This window comes from Equus caballus, chromosome 2 (assembly GCF_041296265.1).
Source record: "Equus caballus isolate H_3958 breed thoroughbred chromosome 2, TB-T2T, whole genome shotgun sequence".
Lineage (NCBI taxonomy): Eukaryota > Metazoa > Chordata > Mammalia > Perissodactyla > Equidae > Equus > Equus caballus.
In genome coordinates, this window is record NC_091685.1 from 82,119,373 (window position 1) to 82,142,998 (window position 23,626).

General features: G+C 36.9%; 1 long non-coding RNA gene across 1 annotated transcript in view; it reads left to right on the forward strand.

Annotated features, from left to right (window-relative positions):
* Window positions 1-520: 520 nt before the first annotated feature.
* The window catches only part of LOC138921843 (uncharacterized), a 120,956-nt gene continuing 97,850 nt past the window's right edge, over window positions 521-23,626 (forward strand). Inside the window, exon 1 of the long non-coding RNA XR_011434744.1 lies at window positions 521-790. This is a non-coding gene — a long non-coding RNA (uncharacterized lncRNA). The remainder of the gene's footprint in view (window positions 791-23,626) is intronic.

A 23,626-nucleotide genomic window follows, 5' to 3' on the forward strand; every position in this document is an offset into this window, starting at 1 on the left:
TTATTACAATTTTTTTAATCGGAACCATTTTAGTGTAGGCTGCATATGCCACGCTCCTTTATCTGTTAACATTACAGTATGTATTTCCTAAGAACAAGGGTGTTGTCTTACACAACCACAGTACAGTTAGCAAATTCAGGAAAGTTAACGTTTTGATCTAATCTACATTCCCCCGTGTGTAACTAATTACATTAGTTTCTGATTTATTCTTTCTTTGTTTTTTCCAAAAATAAGCAGATCCATGGTATATGCTGTCTTATTTTCCTAAATAGGATTGTTTTGTACAATAAGTCCATTAAACATAAGCAAATAAAACACAAAACCAAATTTGAAGTAAAAATATTTTTGTAGATTTTGAAATGTTTTTATTCTTTCCTATGTCCCCGTCCTTCCTTCTTTTCCCACTGTTTGAAAGCCTTCTAGCACAAGCCAAAGCTTATTTTCCAAGGAAATGGTGCTGTGAGCAGTGAGGAATCGATGAGAGCTTCCAAACAGCAAATTAACATCATCAAACCTAAGATGTAGGAGGCCGGCTGTGGCAGTTGTGTGAAGGAGGTAATACAGTGGGGAGACTGCAGGTTGGATGACTATGTAAGGAGGTTATTGTGATTTTCCAGGTAAGAGACGTTGAAAGTCTGAATTAGGGTCATGGCTGGGGCAGGAGAAAATGGCGAGAGACGGCCATCATCTGAATCTGGAGAATGAACAAGAAGAAGAAGGTAAAGATGCTGCTGAGCTTTAAAGCCTTGGAGGATATTGCTGCCATGATCTGAACTAGGAAACAGAGAAGGTATGGATTTAGGGGAAGGATGAATGGTTTGGTTATGAAACTGTTGAGTGTGAGCTATTGTGTTATATCCATGTAGAGAGGTGTAGGGCACAATGTGATAGCATAAAACCATGGAGAGAAAACACAGGGTACTATACAGCCTAGGTGTTGAGATAATGGTTTGCTTGACTGTTTCATTTTATTGCTTCATGCAGAACCATCTTCTTTTCCTTGGGCCTACACAGCTAGGCCTGCCACGAACAAATGCTGATGCTTATAGGCTTCTTCTTGGTTAAACTAGTTGCCAAAGCTGAAGCATTATGGTCTTGGTTTTATGTTTCACATGCTTGAATAGAACAACCTAAATGTCTAGGCTTTAGAAAGTCAATGGTCTACCAAAGGCACTTTGTAATAATGCATCATGGTATCTGTAAAGAACTCTATTTTTTTTTCATTTCCTCCCTATAAGACCTGAGTGATATCTGAAAATATAGTATGTGGGAGTGAGCACAGTTCAGTGTCCAACTCCCACCCCTATTCATAGGGAAATACACACACACACACATGTTTTTCTGGAAAGAAATCAAACCTCTATTGTTGCTAAAATTCTTTCCATGGAGAATAGATTTTATTTTTCTCGCTTATAGTTTCCTATTGTACATGGAGAGGAAATGTTTTCTCTTGTTTCTTGCAAACAAACATTCATGGACAATGGAAAACCTTGTTTGAAACAGAAATGATTCTCTGTTCACTGAGAGAGAGGACAGCTTTTACCAGAATTGTCAATGCCCTGACTCTGCTCTCCCCTCCCTTCTCTATGGCCACCTTTAGTTATGCGAAGTGCAGTATTCTTGTCTCATCTGTGCCTAGGTAGACCGTGAATACCTAAGGAGTCACAACACAGGAGGTATCAGAGGGAAGAAGGATACTGAGTTAGGATTGGTAATAATCTCCCTTTTTAAGTACATTGATGAAGATCAGCATATTCTTCTGAGAGCTCTACTGTCTGTGCTTTGGCCAACACTGGAAGTGGAGTTGCCAAGAACTTGGAGGCCCCAGAAGCCTTGTGCTCATGTAGACATTCTCACACCAGCCCTGATCTCTTGCCTTCACCCTCTCTGAACTTTTTCCCTCCTATCTTGTAGCTTAACTTGGACTCTATTGATGACATAAGCTGTGATGCACCAGCATAGTTCATTATGACTATAATATTTGTTTTAATTCTTATGCTATATTCAACATTTACATTAGCTTGGTACCTGTGCATTCTCTTCTTTGGTCTTGTCTAGGAAGGGTTTATTATTTTCTGGACACTCATAGGAGAAACAGATGCTTTATAAGTAGTGAGGCACAGCATCTTTACTGTGACGTGGGAACTTTGATTATATTCATTCATAGGTATTCTGGCATTGTATGTGTATGTGTACATACACATTTTATTTTATTATTTTATTTCCGTTGAACTGACCTATTTTCTGTTCTTGAACATGTTTTGAGCATTCCTACCTCTTTGTCTTTTTTGATTCTTCACCCCACCTCCTCTCCACATATCATGGGGGTAAATGCTCCAACTCTCTCCATTTATTTGTGGGTTTCTTAACTTTCAAGATCTAACTGAGATAAATTTTGCCATAACTTCCTACTTTTTAAACTCACAGTCATCCTTCCTTACTCAGAAATTGTATACTACTTATTGTCTGTTTATTGTTACTTATTTGACAACTGTAGTGCCTTATACTGTTAGTTTTCTTTTTCTATGTCTAAACCTTGGCTTTCTAAATATGTCTTCTGCAAAATAATGACCAAAACCCTTGGGCTTTGGAGCTCAATAGACTTGGGCTTGAATTTTTGCTCTTCTGCTTACAGCTGTAAAATCTTGAAATTTCTTAAGCTCTTTTAAGCTTCTGTTTCCTCATTTGTAAAATGAGCACAATCATAGTAACCATAAGGTTTTCATGAGAATTAAATGAGACAATAGATGTAAAAGATTTAGAATAGTGATTAAGAATTGGACCCAATGTTTGCTCAAAACTAATTTTTGAGTGATCTTTTAAAGAAATTGCTAAATCTATAAATTAATCAATCAAATGGTCCTTTAGTGTTGGGTGAAGAATGACCACACACTAAGGTGATAACTTGGTTGAAAAGTTTATGCTACTTAACACTATTTCAAAGAAGAAATCTTTTTCATGAAGACTAATAATGACATTAATAAACATCGTTTCTGCTTTTAACATTATCATAGCTCCCTTTTAATTGTTAGGAGTAAATCTCCAAACAATGGCAAATTATCTTGCCTTTTCTCGGGACTGCACAATCAGGCGAGGTGGCATGTATGTGTTGATGCCATTACTTCTTTGCCCAGGAGACAGTAGAGCTAAAATGTTGGACTTTTCTCCCACTAGGGGACTATAAGCCCCATATTTTTCAGAAAGGACCAATAGGACAGACTTATCAAATCTCCTTAAAATCATCATTAGATAAATTGCCTTAAAAGATCTCTTCTTGACTATGTTTCTACCGTTTCCACTCCTGGACTTTAAAGCTGTGCCCCAATCCAGCTATTCTGAATTGAGGCTCCTCTCCTCTCTTGGAAGATACCTCAATTTGCTCTCTTTAGATTCACACTTATAGTGTGCACTGTGCTGTGCACATCTTAAAACTATTAATTGTAGCGGAGTTCAGTAGACTATACATCCAATAAGAATGGAAGGACATTTGAGTTCTAATTTAGATTCTATGATTATTAATTTTCTAGTTTTGTATGCATCATTTAGCCCCTGGGAGTCCATCTCTGTATCTGCAAAGTGAACATATTACGTCCTACTCTAACCGCTTCAGAGAGTTTTGAAGGATAAAACACGTTAATAATGGTAAAGGTATTTGGAAATATTATGCTATGTAAATACGACTGAAATTTCTACCACTAATCAGTTATCTTGCAATAGTTTAGAATAGACAGGGTCTTAAATGCAATGTACTAAGCCATATGCTTATTCCTATATTTAAAAGATCTTTTCCCACAAAATATTAATCAATAAATGAGTTGTCTAAAATTCTCTCAATGTATCCCTTAACCATCTAGATATGTTCATTAGCAATACTGGGCTTAGAGAAAACTTTTGTAACTGCACATTTATAGTGAAACTGGCAAACAGCCCTTGATGATTAAGCATCTAGGTTCTAAAGGTTTTTCCTTTTTGCAATTACTGATTACAGCTTCTGTCTGTTTAACCCACCCATTGATAACTGCGCTGCTTAGGCAATATGCTATCTGACTTCCACTAGGCTCCTACAGATAACATCTCCCTGGAGCCTGGGTCACGATGGTAATGGGTGTGTGAGCTGTTTTTCAGGAATTAGAACTCTTTGCCCACCTCAGGCTGGTTGAGACCACCAACTCATCAACTGGGTCTGTGCAGATGTCCGATAGGTCACCTTTTGATGTCAGGAGGCTAAAAACTCCACCCTCAGGTCATGCTAACACCGCCATTTTGTGAACACGGGTCCTTTGAAGAGGCGTGGAGTCTGACTGCGCTTGCGCAGATCATCAATTACCTCACCTCTCCTCACCTCCAATCACCTCTCTCTGCATTTCAGACCACCTTGCGCGCATCCCATAAATATCCCTGAGTCCCTATTTCAGGGAAGCAAATTTGAGGCTCATGCTCTTGCTTCGTCACGTGGCTGCCTTGTGAGTAAACTCTCTCAGCTGCAGTCTCGCCTGTCTCAGTGTTTGGCTTTCTGGGCCGCAGGCAAAAACGAACCTGGTTTGGAAACAACAGCAAAGAGATTGCTATTTGTTATAGAGAGTGAAAGAAATAGGTGAAGAAATAGGAAGAGCAGAATAAAACTAGCATGTATTTGTGTCTATTATGTACCATTCACAAGCCTATTACCTAGACAATTTGTGTGTTGTGTTTAATCACAAAAGAGAGGACAGAATTAAAAGGGCTTATGAATCAAATTCAAAGTACAGAATCTGGACCTTGAGCTTTTGTTCACTTGTTTGATTTTTTTTAATTGTTTCTTCTTCTTAACTTGAGCAGTGAAAAAAGAAAGAGGGGATAGATTTAAGGTTCTTTCTCACTCATGACATTTAATGTTTTTCCCTGAAAAACTGAAATAGAGAATTTGTTAAGAGAGGAAAACAAAAAAAATGTGTTACATTTCCTACAGCTAGTACTAGTTCTTTGATCTCAGCATGCTATCTTTAAACATTCATTCATTCATTCATTCATACAAGCACGGAGCAATTAGAAATTGAATTGAATTGAATTTTATTGGCTCAAATCCAATTCAATGATTTATTTAATACATATCTCTTTAACCATGTTGAAAGTTTTTCCTTTCTACAAATTCCCTTTGGCTATTTTATTATATATTTACCATTCACATTATAATATTCTAATAATGGGACTATAATTCTATAGAATATTTGCTAAAACAATATGGTTTTCTTTGTGAAATCTTCACAATAGATCAGAAAATAAATTGTGAAATAAAAAAGTAAATTAATCCACCAGTTCTATTACTTATAACCCATGTGTATCTGAAGGGAGAGGAGGATTAATATGTGGTAATAAAATGAGGTCAAACAGTATCACAATGGATGCATTCATGGATTCATGGCATCTCAGTCACCAAAGGCAACGACTGATGAGATTTGGGATTTGAATTATTATTTGCTCCTCACTATACTTTTAAGAATTATTTATCTCTATCAAATAGATCACTGGTAGGCAAACTACCATACACTGCAGGCTAAATCTGGCCCCTCTCCTGTTTCTGTAAATAAAGTTTTATTGGAACGCAACCCTGCCCGTTCATTTACCTGTTGTCTGTGGCTGCCTCTGCATTACAATGGCAGAGTTGGGTACTTGTGAAAGAGAACATGTGGTCTACAAAGCTGAAATATTTACTACCCTTCCCTTTAGAAAAAACCCTTGCTGATGCCTGAAATAAATTACACAGTTAAAAATCAAACAAGCAACACAACAGCTCACCTCATCTCCCTTCTATGTGAAAGAAAAATTGATGCTGGTTCGTTCCTGTTTGTTTACCTGGCTATATTTTAATTTTTGTTGTTTTTATTGTGTACCAAATTTGGGAATAACACTGTGTTTCAAAGTTATCTACCTAAGCATATGAGAATATTTCTTTGGGAGTATTTCCTTTGAAAATATCACCAAAGTTAATAGTATTGTCCCCCTTAATTCTGTAAATGCCATATAAATCACATTACTAATTAGTATCCATGTTATCAATTATTTTCTCAATTATTAACTAAGGAAATATTTGAATATCTTTATTAACATCTTAAGAGTAAGTAAACTGTTCATTTCTTTCTTTCTTTCTTTTTTTTTTGAGGAGATTAGCCCTGAGCTAACATCTGCCACAAATCCTCCTCTTTTTGCTGAGGGAGGCTGGCCCTGAGCTAACATCCGCACCCATCTTCCTCCACTTTATATGTGGTACACCTACCACAGCATGGCTTGCCAGGTGGTGCCATGTCTGCACCCAGGATCTGAACTGGCAAACACTGGGCCACCAAAGCAGAATGTGCGCACTTAACTGCTGTGCCACCAGGCCAGACCCAACTGTTCATTTCTTTTAGCTGAATATTTAGTTAAGCTTTCTAATAATTTTAATTCTCTGGTAGCCAGATCTGGGGAAGTATAAGTCTGCATTAGAGTTGTTCTCAATTTTTGTTTTTTTATTCTCTCCTACTCCTGTACTCTTCCTTAAGAGCATAGTAGGGAATATTATTGTCCTTAACAAGACTGTGATATGATAAAAATAAGTCAATGTCCGATTCCTGAATAAGGCGATCTTTGAAGGCTCCACTAACTATAGATTCTGCTCTAGACATACCAACCATGTGTATGAAGTTTTTGTAGGATTGTTGCAAGATAGAATTAGCCCCTATCAGTTAAGTGAGGTGTATAGAGAGATTTAGGAAAGAAATTGTCCTCAATTTAACAATTCAGAGCTTTTTGAGTGCAGGTTGATGGAAGTCTGAGAGCGTACCAGAGAGCGATGAGTAGCGACATATTAGGGACAATTTAAGTGAATGGCTTTTGAGATTAAAGTGAATATCTGAATGAAAGTACTCAAGGGAGAGAGAGGAATTGGAATTGCTTCACACACTGGTAAGGCGCTTTTATATGAGGCTTCTCAGGTCATCTGCAGATCAATGCAGTCAGCATTGTCATGGGGAATTCTGTGAGCCCCTTAACGTTCAGAGATTCTAGGCTATTTAAAATAGAAAGTGCTGGTGTATGTCCTAAAAGGGATTATTTGCATCCTACTGATTAATCTGAATTCTAAATAAAATCCTGACTCGTCAAAGGCATATCTTTATTTCCAAAGATTGTAATATAGTAAATATTATAAAAGCATAGAGTAGCAGACATGGATAAAGGTTGCCGTGTTTGAATATAAAATAAATTTTAAGTAAAGCATGGGCACTTTTAGACTTTCCAACTTCATAGCAATCTGGCTTCCGTTATTTCCATCAAAACATCACAAGTATTGAAACTTTTTACTCTTGCCAATAATTTAGCCTATGACAGGCTCACTGCTGATTTCAAATTATTGACAGTTATTTTATTGGTGTAAGTTTTCTTTAACAATGCATTTCATTTATTTGTTTAATATTGGTAAGGTAAATAGAATATAAAATTTAAAGAAATGCTGTGCTGTAAAATGTCAATCTCTTCCCACTACTGTCTGTCAGCTCTCTAGTCATCGTTCCTGGAAGCAATCATGGTTACCACTGTGGGGACCTGAAATTGGCCACCCCAAGATATGTCTCTTTGGCATCAGGATTATTTGAGGCTCATTGCTTTTGATAAACTGGGACAGGCAAGGAGGCTCTGAGGAATGGAACTTGCCCTTTGTTAGGACATGTTTACATTTGTAAGGTAAATCTCTATCTGTAAAAAGTGCCTCCCTCTCTGTACCAGGAAGAAGAAAGGCAATGACCTTCTCACCAGAAACTCCTAATCAATACCAAAGGCAAGGACTTAAATCTGCATTTTATTGTGTAGTCTGGTAACCTCCTGTAACTGACTTCCCTCCCCCTCCCAATTTTGGCATTTCTTTAAGGATTAAGCATCTTTCCTTAGGCTAGGAACTGATTGCTGTGCTCACCTGTGACTGCCCAGCTCCAGACAATCGACTAGCCTCCTGCTACGCCCACCGAGATAGCAGACCACTACCTGCTGTGTCCATCAAGCACTGAGCTGACAGGGCAATCTTGTGACTATTGTGGGAGGGACATTTCAATCATATGTGAAACACCCTGTTTGGAGGTATATAACCACTCTGTGCACCCCACTTCTTCGGTGCCCTTTCTTCCTTCGGGAAGAAAGGCCCCGGGCCATGGTTCCTCATAAAGCTTTGTTTAATTTTCTCTTGCTATTCTGTCTCATGTGAATTTAATTCGTTCTCTGGCCAGACGAACCCCCATTTGGGAAGAGGAAATGTCCTCCTCCCCTACACCATTTTCTTCCATGTAAGCATTTACTTATATGTTATTTTTTATAATGCAAATAGTACCATACTCTTCACACAGTTCAGACCTTTGCTATTTCACGTTAATAATATACATTTGAGATGGTTTTCTATCAACACTTCATTATTTTTCAAAGCTTCATAATATTCCATTGTATGTATGTGTCATAATATTTTTATGACTCATTCCAAAGTTTTACCTAATTTTCTGTTTTATTTTTTGTACTTGTATGTGTCTGTGTAAGTATGTGTGTGTGTGTATGAGTGTGTGTTGGGGGGCTCAAACAGAGAGGTGATGTTATTTCATTTAATCATACTATTTAATCATACTATCCTATTGAACTGCGTACGTCTCCTCTTTGCTCTGTTTGTTCCCTTCCCTTTCCCTTGGTTACCTAGTGCATTTCCTCATTCCTCCTCCACCATAGGTATCACTCTAATGTGTGTTTTTCCTTGGCTATGTGTGTATTTTTGTAAACTGTAAAATATTGTTTAGTGTGTGTGTATTTAGAAATTATATTAATGGTATTATGATATGGCTCTATTCCATACTCCGTGGTTACTACTTCTGAATTGCTGCATGATATTTTTTAACATGTCTATTATTTTTTCCTAATTTATTTCCAAGAAATAGATGCAAAGGATGCTTTCAGCTTTCATGACCACAAATAATGCTATAATAAATATAGGCACACATACCCCTGTTTGGACCTATACAGGAATGGTTCTGCATCCACATATAGCATTTCTGGGCCATACTCTGGCTTCCTAGGTCCTAGCAGTTTTCCACACATGAGCTTTGCCAGGTTAAACTTCCACCTGAAACGCACGGGGTTCTTATTTTCTCACATCCTTGTCACAGTTGGTATCATATAGCTTTCTAATTATTTTAATTTGTTGGATATAAAGTGGTAAACATCATTTCACTTTGCATTTCTCTGATGACTAGGGAGATTTGAATTATCTTCATGTGTCTTTCAGTCTATGGAGTTTCACTTCCTATTCATATATGTTGCCTATTTATCATCACTTGAGATCCAAGTGTTTTTCAAATTTGTAAGAGACTCTTACATTCAACATTGTCTTGGGTTTTTTTTTTCTTGCAATTTCTTTCCCTAGTCTTCTCTCAAACCTTCTTTGTAGAGCAAAAATCCTTAATTTTGATGTACTCACATCCATCAACACTTCGTCTTAAGCTAGATGCTTTCTTGTATATATATTTTTAAATTAACTTTAGAGTGTTACCTTTCATATCTTCATACACTTGCATCAAAATTTTACTTGTGCCAGGTGTGAAAAAGAATCCAAGTCTCTTTTTTCATAAGATTCTGGTTTTCTTAACACCGTTTCTTAAATAATTACTACTTTGCCCACCACTTTGTGATCCCATATGTAGCTGTGGGGGCCTGGAATTGGCCATCCCAAGATATGTCTCTTTGGCATGAGGATTGTTTGGGGCTGGTTACTTTTAATAAACTGCAGACAGGAAGGCAACTCTGAAGGGTGGAATTTCCTTGCCCTTTGTTAAGAGACATTTACATTGTAAAGGAAATCTCCATCTGTAAAGGTGTCTTCCTCTCTGTACCAGGAAGAAGGAGGGATGACCTTATCTCTAGAAACTCTTAATCAATGCCAAGGGCAAGGACTTAAATCTGCATTTGTTTACTGTACTTGTGTGGTAATCTCCCATGATCACTCCCCCTCCACCCCCAACATTCTCCTTTGTCTTTAGCTGAAGATGATATTTAAGGTGGTGGCTTCAGCCATTTTGGCGAGTTGCTCAGGTTGCCTGAGCCTCTCCCATGTACACATGTTATAAAGCTTTGTTTAATTTTCTCCTGTTATTCTGCCTCATGTGAATTTAATTTGCCAGAAGAACCCACAGTGGGTAGAAGAAATGTCTTCCTCCCCTACATAGCCATATTGATCTATCTAGTTATGTCAGTTTTTAAGGTTCTCTTTTTTCCATTTCGTAATTTGACTTGTGTTCATACCACACAGTTTTTATTTATTTATTAATTTATTTTTATTTATTGTTTTGAGGAAGATTAGTCCTGAGCTAACATCCACTGCCAACCCTCCTCTTTTTGCTGAGGAAGATTGGCCCTGAGCTAACATCTGTGCCCATCTTCCTCTATTTTATATGTGGGATGCCTGTCAGAGCATGGCTTGATGAGCCACGTATAGGTCCACACCTGGGATCTGAACTGGCGAACCCCAGGCCGGTGAAGCAGAGTGTGTAAACTTAACCACTATGTCATCAGGCTGGCCTCAACACAGTTTTTATTTTATTTTGATTTCACTAATTTTTTTCTATTATTTTTCTGTTTTCAGTATGATTGATTTATGCTCTGCTCTTTATCATTTCCTCCCTTCTGCTTGCTTTGGGTTAAACTTGCTTTTCTTTTTCTAGTTTCTTAAGGTGGAAGCTTAGATCAATGATTTGGGACACTCTTCTGTTCTAACACAAATACTTAATGCCAGTACAGCTATTCTCCAGTAGACTCTTCAGGCCATCATTTCTCACCACATTTATGTGTCTGAAAAAGCATTTAATTTTTGTTCTTGAGAAATATTTTCTCTACATATAGATATATGAGATGACAGATTTTTGGTTTTTCCTTCCAGAATTTTAACAAGGCCACTTGTTACCTTCTCACTTGTGTGGTTTCTGAGGAGAAGGTTGCTGTAATTTTTGTCTTTGTTCCTCTGTATGTGATGGATCTTTTATTCCTCTAGGTGCCTTTGAAATTTTCTTTTTATTTTTTTAAGCAGTTTGAATGTGATATGTCTATGTATATGAGATATATATATATATATTTATTTATTTATCTTGCTTTGGGTTCTCTTAGCCTCTTGGATCTCAGTTTTGATGTCTGTTGTTATTTTTGGAAAATTTATGGTTATTCTCTTTTCAAATTTTTTTCTCTGTTGTGCTGTCTATTCTCCTTCTGAGTCTCCAATCACAAATATTTAGATGCTTTGATATTTTCCCACAGCTCTTCAATGCTCCGTTCTGTTTGCTTTCATTCTTTTTTTTCTCTTTGGGTTTAAGTTTTGGTGATTTCTGTTGACCTCTGTTCAAGTTCACTGATTCTCTCCTCAGCTGGGCCTGAGCCTGCTGATGGAGCTCCTCAACAGATCTTTACTTATGCCTAGGGTTGTCATTTTCTCCGCCAAAGGCATTTACTTCTTTTGAGACTAGGGAGCCGATAGGAAGCAGGGTTTCTGCCTTTCCCGCCTTGGCAGCGAATCCCCGTCTCCAAGCCTTCACCTCAGGAGCCTGTTCTCTTCTCTCTCCACCGCCCCGCCCCCAGTCTTTCACTTGAGCACCCCTTGGAAGTTTATGGAAAAGAGTTTGTGGGTAAATGCAAATTCCTCTTTTGTCTGGGGCTATCAGCAGTTTTATATTGTTATGCTAGCCCATATCAGTCTTTAGCAACTTAATAAAATTTCAGATGATCTCTTCTCACCATCTCGTCTGATAGTCCTGTCTTCTTCTAATGTTCTGCTGTGGGCGAGACAGTCTGTACTTGCCCTCTCTCTCCTGAGGGCCTGCCCCTTACTAGATTTCCAGGCTAGTTGATGTTACTCTGTGACATCTGCTCTTTGATAGGTTCAAGAAAATTTATGATTTTTGTAGTTATTTGGTTTTTTTCTTGTTAGAGTGGGACAAACCTTTTTTTAGCTCTCCACAGTCTAGATGAGGGAAGACCCCTCTTATTAATTTTTAAACAGATTTTATTGTTTTTAGAACAGTTTTAGGTTTACAGCAAAGTTGAGGGGGAAGGTACAGAGGATTAATTTTAATTTATATGTTCCCAGAAAATAATTTATTTCATGCAAGTTCTTGTTGTCGTTGAGTAGAGTAATAAGCAAAATATTCTCTCCTAATTCTATTAGTGTCTTCTCTATCCATGTTTATTTCCACAAAAACATTTCAATATTTTGTATTTATACTTCACTCTTTTTTTCCTGATTAAATTATTAATGGCTTACCTATTTTGTTGTATTTTAAAGAAAGCAATTCTTAGATTTACTTTTTATTTCATAATTTAATGATTTGTAATCTATTAAAGTCTATTTTTATATTTATTAATTCTTTCCATTTACTTGCTGCAGTCTTATTTATTTTTATAACCTCTCAAGATAAGTGCTTTAGCATTCATTGTATTACTTTATTCATTTTACTGTCTTATGTGTTAATGTGATACTTAAAACTTTGGATTTTCCTCTGAGCAGAGCTTTAGTCATATTCCATGTGTTTGTTCAAAGTTTGCTACTCCAGAGTGAAGTTGCATTTCTTTCAGAAGTTACTTCCTTAGGCCAAATATACTTTTAATACTTGATTTTAATGATCCAAATTTAACTTTAAAGTACTTTTGTTACTTTGGTGTGGCTCTATATAATTACTAAATAAAAATGTATCTACCTAACATAATAGGGTACCAAATATATACACAGGGAATATGCTTTTTTCCGTCTTAAAGAATGAAAGATTTTTACTGCGTGGAACAGCAATAATATAGAAATGAATTAATGAAGGTTCTATGTCTGCATGATTAATGTTCCCTTTTGCTGAACTGGTTTGCGTATCCATAGACGGAGAATAATGACTTCTATTCTAACCAACCTCTTAGAAATTTGAAAAATACAACTGGCTTGCTCCTGTTCCAGTCTACATGTATCCACAAGCTTGAGAATGATGTATTCTGCTGTGGTATAACAGAGAACTTTGTGGTGCCTGAAGGCTGTGTATGTCTATGGGTTCACAAAAAGATAGTTAAATTGAGTTTTATGGGAATTCTGAGAATAAGCCCATTTTTCATGATACATAATCACTTTATTCACCTTGGTGATGGCCTGAGGATCTGGAAATTGATAGGCTTTTAAATTTTCTCTCCCTTGTATACTTAGTTGGCTAATTTGTAGTGTGATTTGGTTATATATAGGTTTGAAATTAGGAAAGTAAGCCAGAGATATATAGGGCTATGTGACAACTGTTGTCTTTGTGTGAAAGCTATGCTGAAATTTCCACATTCAGTTTCATTGAGAGTATGGCAAGATTGTGTCGATCTATAAATCCCCATCATTTCCCACACTCCCTGTTTACTCCTTGCGTGACCCCAATATGAAGAGTTGATAGTAATAATAATACTAATGAAAGAGCTAACGTACTATTTGTTGTGTGCTGTATTCTTCTAGGTGTTTTGCACTTATAACTCACTTAATCTTTACAATAAACTCATTTGGAAGATGCTATTATTGTGGTAGACATCCCAAAGTTGTCCAGTTTCTAATTCCCAGAACCTGTGAATAGATGATATTACATATTATACTACATGGCAAGGGGGATAGTTTCAGATGGAATAAAGGGTGCTAATCAGCTCTTAAAATATGGAGATCATCCTGGAATATCCAGGTGGGCCCAATGTAATCACAAGTCTTCTTTGAATATGGAAGAGGGAGGCAGAAGGTGAGAGTCAGAGAGAGATTTGAAGATGCTCTGCTGCACACTTTGCAGACAGAGGGAGGGATGCAAGTCAAAGAACGCAGGCAGCCTCTGGAAGCTGTAAAGGCAAGGGACAGAGTCTCCTCTAGAGCCTCAGAAAGGACACAGCTCTGGTGACACCTTATTTTAGCCCAGCGAAATTCATTTTGGACTTCTGAACTCTAGACTTTTCTGATGATAAATTATGTTGTTATAAGCCATTAAGTTTGTGGTAATTTGTTCTGGCAGCAATAGGAAATGATCGCAATTATCATACTTATTTGGCAGTATTGGGATAAGAAACAGGGGTTAAGTAACTTGTCCCAGGTCACATAGGGATTCAGAGGCAAAATTAGGAATTGAATCTGAGTAGTCTGACTCCACGGACTATATTATTGTTATTGAAAAGCCAGGGTTCTTTTTTTAAAATTTATTTTTTTATTGAGGTAACATTGGTTTATAACATTATATAAATTGCAGGTGTATATCATATTTCAACTTCTATATAGCCTACATCATGTTCACCACCAAAAGTCTAATTGCCGTCCATCACTGTACAAATATGTCCCTTTACCCCTTTCACCTTCCTTCCCCTCTGGTAACCACCAGTCTGTTCTCCATATCCATTTGTTTGTTTATCTTCCATATATGGGTGAAGTTATACAGTAACTGTCTTTCTCCATCTAACCTATTTGCCGTAGCGTAATATCCTCAAGGTCCATCAATGTTACTGCAAATGGCAAGATTTCATCTTGTTTTTATGGCTGAGTAGTATTCCACTGTATGTATATACCGTATCTCTTTTATCTATTCGTCCATCAATGGGCACTTAGATTGTTTCCAAGTCTTAGCTATTGTGAAATAGTGCTGCAATAAACATAGAGCCGCACGTATCTTTTTGAATTAGTGTTTCCGTGTTCTTTGGATGAATACTCAGAAATGAAATAGCTGGATCATATGATAGTTTTAGTTTTAAATTTTTGAGAAATCTGCATACTGTTTTCCGTAGTGGCTGCATCAGTTTGCATTCCCACCAGCAGTGTATGAGAGTTCCTTTTTCTCCATAGCATCTCCAACACTTGTTATTTCTTATCTTCTCAATAATAGCCATTCTAACAAGCATGAGGTGATATCTCTTTGTCATTTTTGGTTTGCGTTTCCCTAATAATTAGTGATATGGAGCATCTTTTTTTTTTTTTTTTTTTTGAGGAAGATTAGCCCTGAGCTAACTACTGCCAATCCTCCTCTTTTTGCTGAGGAAGACTAGCCCTGAGCTAACATCCATGCCCATCTTCCTCTACTTTATACGTGGGACACCTACCACAGCATGGCTTTTGCCAAGCGGTGCCATGTCTGCACCCGGGATCCGAACCAGTGAACCCCAGGCCACCGAGAAGTGGAATGTGAGAACTTAACCACTGCACCACCGGGCCAGCCTCTCAAGCATTTTTTTATGTGCCTGTTGTATCTTCTGTTTATCTTCTTTGGAAAAATGTCTGTTCAGATCGTCTATAAAGCCAGGCTTCTTAAGGTATCAATTACCTATAAAATTCATACTTTTTTAGTACATAATTTTACGAGTTTTGAGAAATGCATATAGTCATGTAACTAAAACCAAAAAGAGGATATAAGCATTTCCATTCCTCCAGTAAGTTCCCTTGTACCTTCTTTGTAGTCAGGACTTCTCTCCATCCCAAGTGGCTGGAAACCACTATTTTTTGTCTCTATGATTTTGCCTCTTCTGGATTGACATAGCAATGGGATAATAGCTGTGTGAATAGCTAGACAATTCGTCTCCATATAAAAGAGTATAAAACTGGACACAATTGTCAAAAACAATCATTTAAGGGCACTGGAAATTGACCAAAGGCAGACAACAATTGGAGAACTATTAATTTTTGAAAACTTGTGGGAGCTTTGAGGAAGGACAGCAGGAGTCTCTGGCCAGCTCCCTGGAACTGCTTACATCCCCAATCCCTGGCTGGATGGCTAGAACTCAAGTTTCACAAGTTGTGGCTGGGTGCACAAACCTCTGGCTGTGTTTGTTGCCAAAGGGGGCAGATGACTCAATTCAGAGTAGGATGCAAAAATCCCTGGTTTGCTTATTAACAGTGGTGATGGACTCATTTGAGAATGGGCAAGAAAAACTTTCCAGCCAGAAATTTCCTGGGGAGATTCTGAAAATGTGGGAGACATAGAATTGTTGAGATAAGCTGTCCACCTGCCCACTGGCTGAGTGGGAACCTATGCATGTGCAGGAGAGGTCTAACAGAGCCCTGGGGAGACTTGAGAACAGGCTGCAGCTTTGAATCCATTTCTCATACCACATTCAGATAGATTGGCAGAGGGTGGCAACCTTACATGTTCAAGGCATTTGAGCAAAATCTCCGTCCAAAGCATTAGCTAAGCTCTTAATTAGGCAGATACAAGAGGTAACACCTAGGAAGCCAGGCTAAAAAATAAACATAAGAATGAAAAGCCTGAGCGGAGACATCAGTGACTATTTACCATGGAGCAAATAGATTCTGAAATTTAAATACAGATGAAGCATTTTAAAAAGTTCAATAAACCTCAGAAAAATAAAAAAGAATCCAGAGTTGCTACAATAGGTAACCTAAAATAAACACTTTCAAACAAAAATTATGACATACAAAGGAATAGTAAAGTATGGCTCAGACTCAGTTACTGAAACAGAAGTTGTCAGTAGAAACTGACTCTAAGTGGGTCCATTTGCTAGATTTAGCAAAGACCTACATGCAGCCATTATAAATATGTTCAAAAAAGTAAAGGAAACACTGTTCAAAGAATAAAAGTAAACTAGGATGACAAGGAGTTACTAAATAAAGAATATCAGTAGAGAAATGTAAACTATATAAAAGGAAATAAATTTCAGAGACAAAAATTACAATAACTGGAATGAGGACAGCAACAATAGATTTGAGTTGGCAAAAGAAAGAATCACCATGAACATGAGTTAGATCAATAGAAAATAGCCAATACAAAGAACAGAATAAAGATTGAAGAACAATGAAGGGAGTCTCAGAGACCTGTGGGACAATGCCATGCATTCCAACTAACTCCTATCTAGCTAGGAGACAGGGATCAGAAAACATTTTTGAAGAAATAGTGGCTAAGAAGTTGCCAAATGTGATGAAAACTATAATCTCACAGATCCCAGAAACTCAATGAAACATAAGTAAGATTAACACAAAAAGAACAACACCTATACACTGTCAAACTGCTGGAAGCCAAAGGCAAAGAGAAAATCTTAAAAGCAGCAAAGCAAAAATTATTTGCAATAATACGATTAACAACTAATTTCTTATCAGAAACAATGGGGACCAAAAAGGTAGTATGGAATGACATATTCAAAGTGTAAATAAAGTCAATGAAAAATTAAATATTAGATGTATGTGTACGTATTATATGTAAAGCTAAAAATCAACAGAGAGAGTAATATGGTAAACTAAAAGTGTCTGTTTATCACAAAGAAAGGCACTAAAAGAGGAACAAGGGTGACATCAGCAACATGGTGGAGTGAACTGTTCCCTTTACCTCTCCTCTTCTGAACTACCACTAAATGGACATTCACTGACCCGTGGAGGACACCCATCCAGCACAACAAGACACATGAGACAGCCACGCAGATATACATCTGAAGGTGGATGGGATGGGCTCCCTGGGAATTAGTGGAGATACATGAGCACTCCCCTACCCTTCCTTGGTAGCCCTGTGTGTGCATGTGAAAACTTTCCAAGCCAGCAGGAGAACCCATTGTGCTGTTGCAGTCCCAGCGAGGGGCCCAGGTTCCGACCTCGCAGAGAAGCCCCACCAAGCACAGCAGCTGGTGCGACCATAAGAAGAGGTGGTGGCAGATCTATATTTGCAAATTATATATTTACTGAGAGGTTAGTTTCAAAAATATCTAAAGAACACACAACTCAACAACAAAAAAGCAAATAACCCAATTAAAAAATAGGCAGAGGATATGAACAGACATTTTTCCAAAGAAGATATACAGATGTTCAACAGGCACATGAAAAGATGTTCAACTTCACTAATTATTAGGGAAATGCAAATCAAAATCACAATGAGATATCACCTTCTATCTGTCAGAATGGCTATAATTACCAAGACAAAAAAAACCCAAATGTTGGAGAGGATGTGGAGAAAAGGAAACACTCATACACTGCTGGTGGGAATCCAAACTGGTACAGCCACTATGGAAAACAGTATGGAGATTTCTCAAAATATTAAAAATAGAAATACCATATGAGCCAGCTATCCCACTACTGGGTATCTATCCAAAGAACTTGAAATCAACAACCCAAAGAGATTTATGCATCCCTATCTGCATTGTAGCATTATTCACAATAGCCGAGACATGGAAGCAACCCAAGTGCCCTTCTATGGATGAATGGATAAAGAAGATGTGATATATATATATATATATATATATATATATATATACACACACACACACACAATGGAATACTACTAAGCCATAAAAAATGTAAAGTTGTGACATTTGCAACAACATGGATGAACCTTGAAGGTACGATGTTAATTGAAATAAGCCAGACAGAGAAAGGTAAATATCGCATGATTTCATGCATGTGTGGAAGATAAACAAACACATGGATGAAGAGAATAGATTAGTGGTTACCAGAGGGGAAGGCGGTTGGAGGGTGGGCAAAAGGGGTAAAGGGTCACATATATATGGTGACACTAAAAGTAAGACTATTGGTGGTGAGCACGATGTAGTCTATACAGAAACTGATAAATAATAATGTGTACCTGAAACTACACAATGTTAAAAACCATTATGATCTCAATAAAATACTATTAAAAAGAAAAAAAGAGGAACAAAAAATATATGAGATATAGAAAAAAATTGCAAAATTTAAATCCAACGCTAACAATAATTATTTTAAATGTAAATAGACTAAATACTCCAATCAAAAAGCTGAGATTGCCAAAATGAATAAAAAAGCAAGATCTAACCCTATAAGCGAAGTACTTTATTTATATCCAGAGAAATAAATAGCTGAAAGTAGAAAATGGAAAAAGGATATACCATTCAAACAGTGACTATAAATAACCTGAAGTAGCTATGTTAATATCAGACAAAGTAGACTTTAAGACAAGAAATATTATTAGAGACAGAGAGGGACTTTTCCTATTGATAAAGTGGCAAACATATCAAGAAGATTTGGCAACTGTAAATGCACTTAGAGTCCCTAAATAAGCAAAATCTTACATAATTTTAAGAGAAATAGACAATTCAACAATTATAGTTGATTTCAGTACTCTTCTCACAATAATGAACAAGGCAACTAGAATGAAAAAAGCGGTAAATATATAGAAGACCAGAATAACCCTATCACCCAACTTGCCCTGACATATGGAGAACTTTTCACCCAACAACAGCAGAATCCACGTTCTTTTCAGTTCACATGACTCATTCTCCAGGATAGACCCTATCCTAGGACATGAAACAAGTTTCAACAGCTTCAAATGGATTGAAATCATACTAGGTATATTCTTCAACCACAACAGAATTAAATTGGAGATAAACAACAGAAAGAAGTCTGTGGTTAGAGGAAAATTTATAACTTTAGGCACTTTCAGTAGAAGAGAAGAAAGATCTAAAATCAATAATCTCAGCTTCTACCTAAAGAAGCTAGGAAAACAAGAGCAGCAAATCCAATGCCCGTAAGAGGAAGATGGAAATCATAAAATCAGGGTGGAAATTAACGAAAGGGAAAAGAGAAACACATTAGAGAAAATCAATGAAACTAAAGGTTAGTTCTTTGTAAAGATCAACACAGTCAACGGATATTTTGCTAGCCTGATAAGAATAAAAGAGGAAGAGATAAAAGCTAGAGCAGAAAAAGGAAAGTCAAACATTAAATGTTGACCTTGATCTCTCTTCTGTCACATATAGATTGCAGATAGTGGAACTCCCAAGATAAATATGGAAATCCAAGATTCGAGGCCATTAGTGTCCCATGTTTTATTTGGAACACTAAGTGATGTTAGTAAAACATATTCTCTATGCTGTAATGACCTGGAAGCAGTAGAAAGAAAGGGCCTGATACAGACCCTCCCCTCCTGCAATGCCAAAGAGTTTCGGAAAAGCATCCAAACATTCTCCAGGCCACTAAGAAAGGTTTGGAACTTAGCTAAGAAATAATTAACAGGAGGATTCTGTAGGGTTTGATGAGGGACCTAAGAAGAATGTATTTCCTTTGAGAAAGACATTGACCATATATTCTCATTATTAGATTGCAAAGACAGGAATTGTATTTTAATCTATCAAATTCTATTTATTTTTCAGAGAGTCCTGTGATTTAGCAGGTAGACTATTTAACATTAGGCAAACAGATTCAAGCACAAGCTCTTGGGTCCTGGTGATGAGACCTTGGCAAGGCCACCTAACCTCTTTGAGTTTCCTCGTGTGTAAAATAGTATTAATCACTATCTACTTACACCAGATTCCACAAAACAATAAGGTTGTTCTGATGCTTAAGTGAAATGAAACATGTGACAGGTGCTTTGTAAATGTTCATAAGCACTGGGAAATAATATTTATCTTTCTATATATTAATTGCTGTTGTCCACTTGTGGGCATGGGGCCTTTCTGTAATTTTTCTACTTGACTTTTATTTTTCCTCTAGTTTGCAAATCCTTGAAAGTCTTTCAAGCTAGTACAGAAGTTTACAGGTTTATAGTTTCTCCGTAAAAAACAAATTAAACTGAGGGCTTGTTCATTTTGCTAAGTCCTGTAAAATTTTATTTTCTCATAAGTTTCTGCTAGACCTAACACATTAGATTAAGTCCACCCTTTTCTGCAATTTGTACGTTGGTCTTTCCACAGTTACACTGATGGACTTTTCTCTTCTTTACCTCCTCAAACCCTGCTTTCAGGTAATTCATACTAGAATACTAGAATACTAGAATAAAAATGCTTGAAAATGGCTTTAGGTGAGAGCTCTGCTAGGAGTGTGGGTGGGATGGGGAGAGGGTTTAGTATTTAGCAGAGATCAAAGTTTCAACACATGCTTTATCCAACTCCCAAATATTCTGATTCGGTAATTCAGGGTGAAGCCTGGACATATGTACTTTTAAATAGAGTATTTTAAAACACTGAAGGACACCCTTGCTTAAAACCTTTGATCTGAAGGATAAAGCATTCTGGAATGTCAGGTGTTGGTCAGCACATGTAGAAGGTTTGGAAGAGCATCCTGGTCTGCCTGGCATCCTTGACTCACACCACAGACATGATTACTTACCGCCCTTACAGTCCATGCCACAGAGAGCACTCTGACATGTGGTGGGCTCTGAAATAACACAGGCAGACTCATGTCATCACTGCTATCCTGAGAAAGAGAAGCACAGTATAGCAAAACTTCTATTATATATTCTTTGTCCTCCATCTATATTTTTATTTATCTTGGTAAAATTGTTAATGTTGACAAGCAGTAAATTATTTATAAAATATAATTCAATGTAAGCTATATTTTCATCATTCATTAAATTACACTTTAACCTGTTAATTCATCCTCAGAACTTAGATTTGACAGATATATGAATGAATTACTTCATTCACATTTATAGGCGTTCATGTTTATAACAATCAGGTTCTTATGAGGTCTTTACATAAACACATTTTGTTCCTGAACAAATTATTGGAAATAGCAGCACATTAATTTATTGCAATTATACTTCAGATGAAAAATTTGTGTAATGGGAAAGCATTTATTTAAAAATATTTTAATTTTTCATAGGACTTGAAGACAACTCTTAGGGAAGAGTTACCATATACAAGTCATATACACTTTCACTCTATAAATCAGCAGCCAAATGCATCATATTTTCATATTCTTTTGTTGATGTAAAGTTCATATGATATTATAAAGCCTTGACTCTCAATATCCTAGCTATTGAGGATGGCAGGGTTGACTTTGCCCGAAGATGAGAGCAGAGGTTGTTTCTTTAAGCAAAGCATGATACCACTTTTTAAGTCTCCAGGTGATTCTGATGTTCACCTAGGTTTGAGAAGCAAAATAATTTAAAGTATATATAATCTATTAGATAAGGATTTTTGTTTTTTACTAATGAACTTAGTAGTGTCAGTTAGCCTTTATAAAATGCACATTTATTAACTGGCTTCTACATGCCAGGCACTATTCCAGATATTTTGGTGCCCATTATTTCAATAAATTCTTTTCACAGATGCAACTTAGTGGATTACCAAAACAAACAAACAATATTAGCCTCTCTTGTTTGGTAGGAATGCAACGCAGCGTCATGATGCTTCAGTCGAAAGAAATAACTTCAATAGCTACTGTTTTAAAATGAAACAGGCCTTGTCAGCATTCCTTTTCTGGAATATCACCAAAGCTGTTTTGTTCTTGGTTTGGGAAGTAGTGAGGAAAGGAGGTGAGGAGAGGACAGAGTTATTCTCTTTTCTTACTATAGACCTTCTATTCTGTGCTGTATGATGCCAACAGAAATAACTGAGAATATCCAAAGTTCCTCAGAAGGTTGAGTGGTTCAGTTTCGCAACGTTGTGAGGAAATGGGGCCCCCTTCCAGGTCCCAGATGCCTGAAATGCAAAAGTGTTGAGTCACCTTAAAGTTCTCCCCCTCCCAACGCTCTTTAACGCAGGTTTCATGAGACCATCTCAGGGATGGGCTCGGGGACGAGTTTTCTTTTAAAGTTCCCTACAAAGTGTCCATGATGCCTTTGGTGCCAGGGTATTCAGGAAAAATTTCTGCTGAAGAGTTTTTTTTAAACTTAGAGCAGAACAGGGACAAAATTATACATAATATGTCAAACTTAAAATTCCTGCTTTCTTTCTCAGAGCCAAAACCTCAGAGTAGCATTGCAAAACTTCCTCTTGAATCCCAAGGCCTTTGGGGGAGTTGATTCATTGAGCTTTCACAGTAAGGGAGGGAACTCTTTCCCAAGAGACAGTGTGAGAACCAGAGTTGAAAAAGCTGGAACTCAATTTTGTGTCTGTTCTTACTCACTTTTCTGAGATTTAAAAAAGGACAGCTTAGAGGTTAAGAGAAAAAGAAAAAAGAACTCCTTTGCTTTCTTGTGCCTTATAAAATGAAAGATCTAATATAAAGAAGAAACTTAAAAGGTTGTTCCAAATACCTACTTAGAGAGTTAAAGTGTTACATATTTTTTGTTTGTTTAATTTCTAATGATGTATAGAGGACCGAAGAGGTTAAATGGATTATCCCAAATTACATATCTAGCCAACTGCATTCTAATTCTTGAGAATTATTTAGAACTTAAACAGCTGTCTTTTTAGATTTTGACAGCTATGTAACAGAGTTTTCTAGTGCGATATCCATTTCCTTCTTAGCCTCATGCTGATACTGAAGGGTTTTATCTTTTTCTGAAAGAACAAAGTGCTGGCATCTCTCAGTCTTTCTTCTCCAGCTGTCTCCACAGTACCATATCTATGATTTTTAGACAGCAAACACCAAATTCCCTCTCCTATATTTTTGGTCTGAGCTAGATTATTTTAAAGTCAAAGATGAGGTTCATACTAACATTCAGAGTATCTTTGTTACTCCCAAATTAAATTGCTTTTATGTACAAAAGCATATTTATTCTATTTTGGTACATTATTATTTTTTAATTGTCAACTGATAGCCCCTTGTTCATTAACAGACTGGTGTATATGTTGCCTGAGAGTGGGTCCAATTAGATCCAAGTGGAGAAGAGCAAAGGGGTAGCATTTACCTGGGCAAAAAGAAAAGGATTCACTGATGTCATTTATTGTTAATCCAGGAGATGGTTTATTTAGTGATTAAAAGAAGTAAATA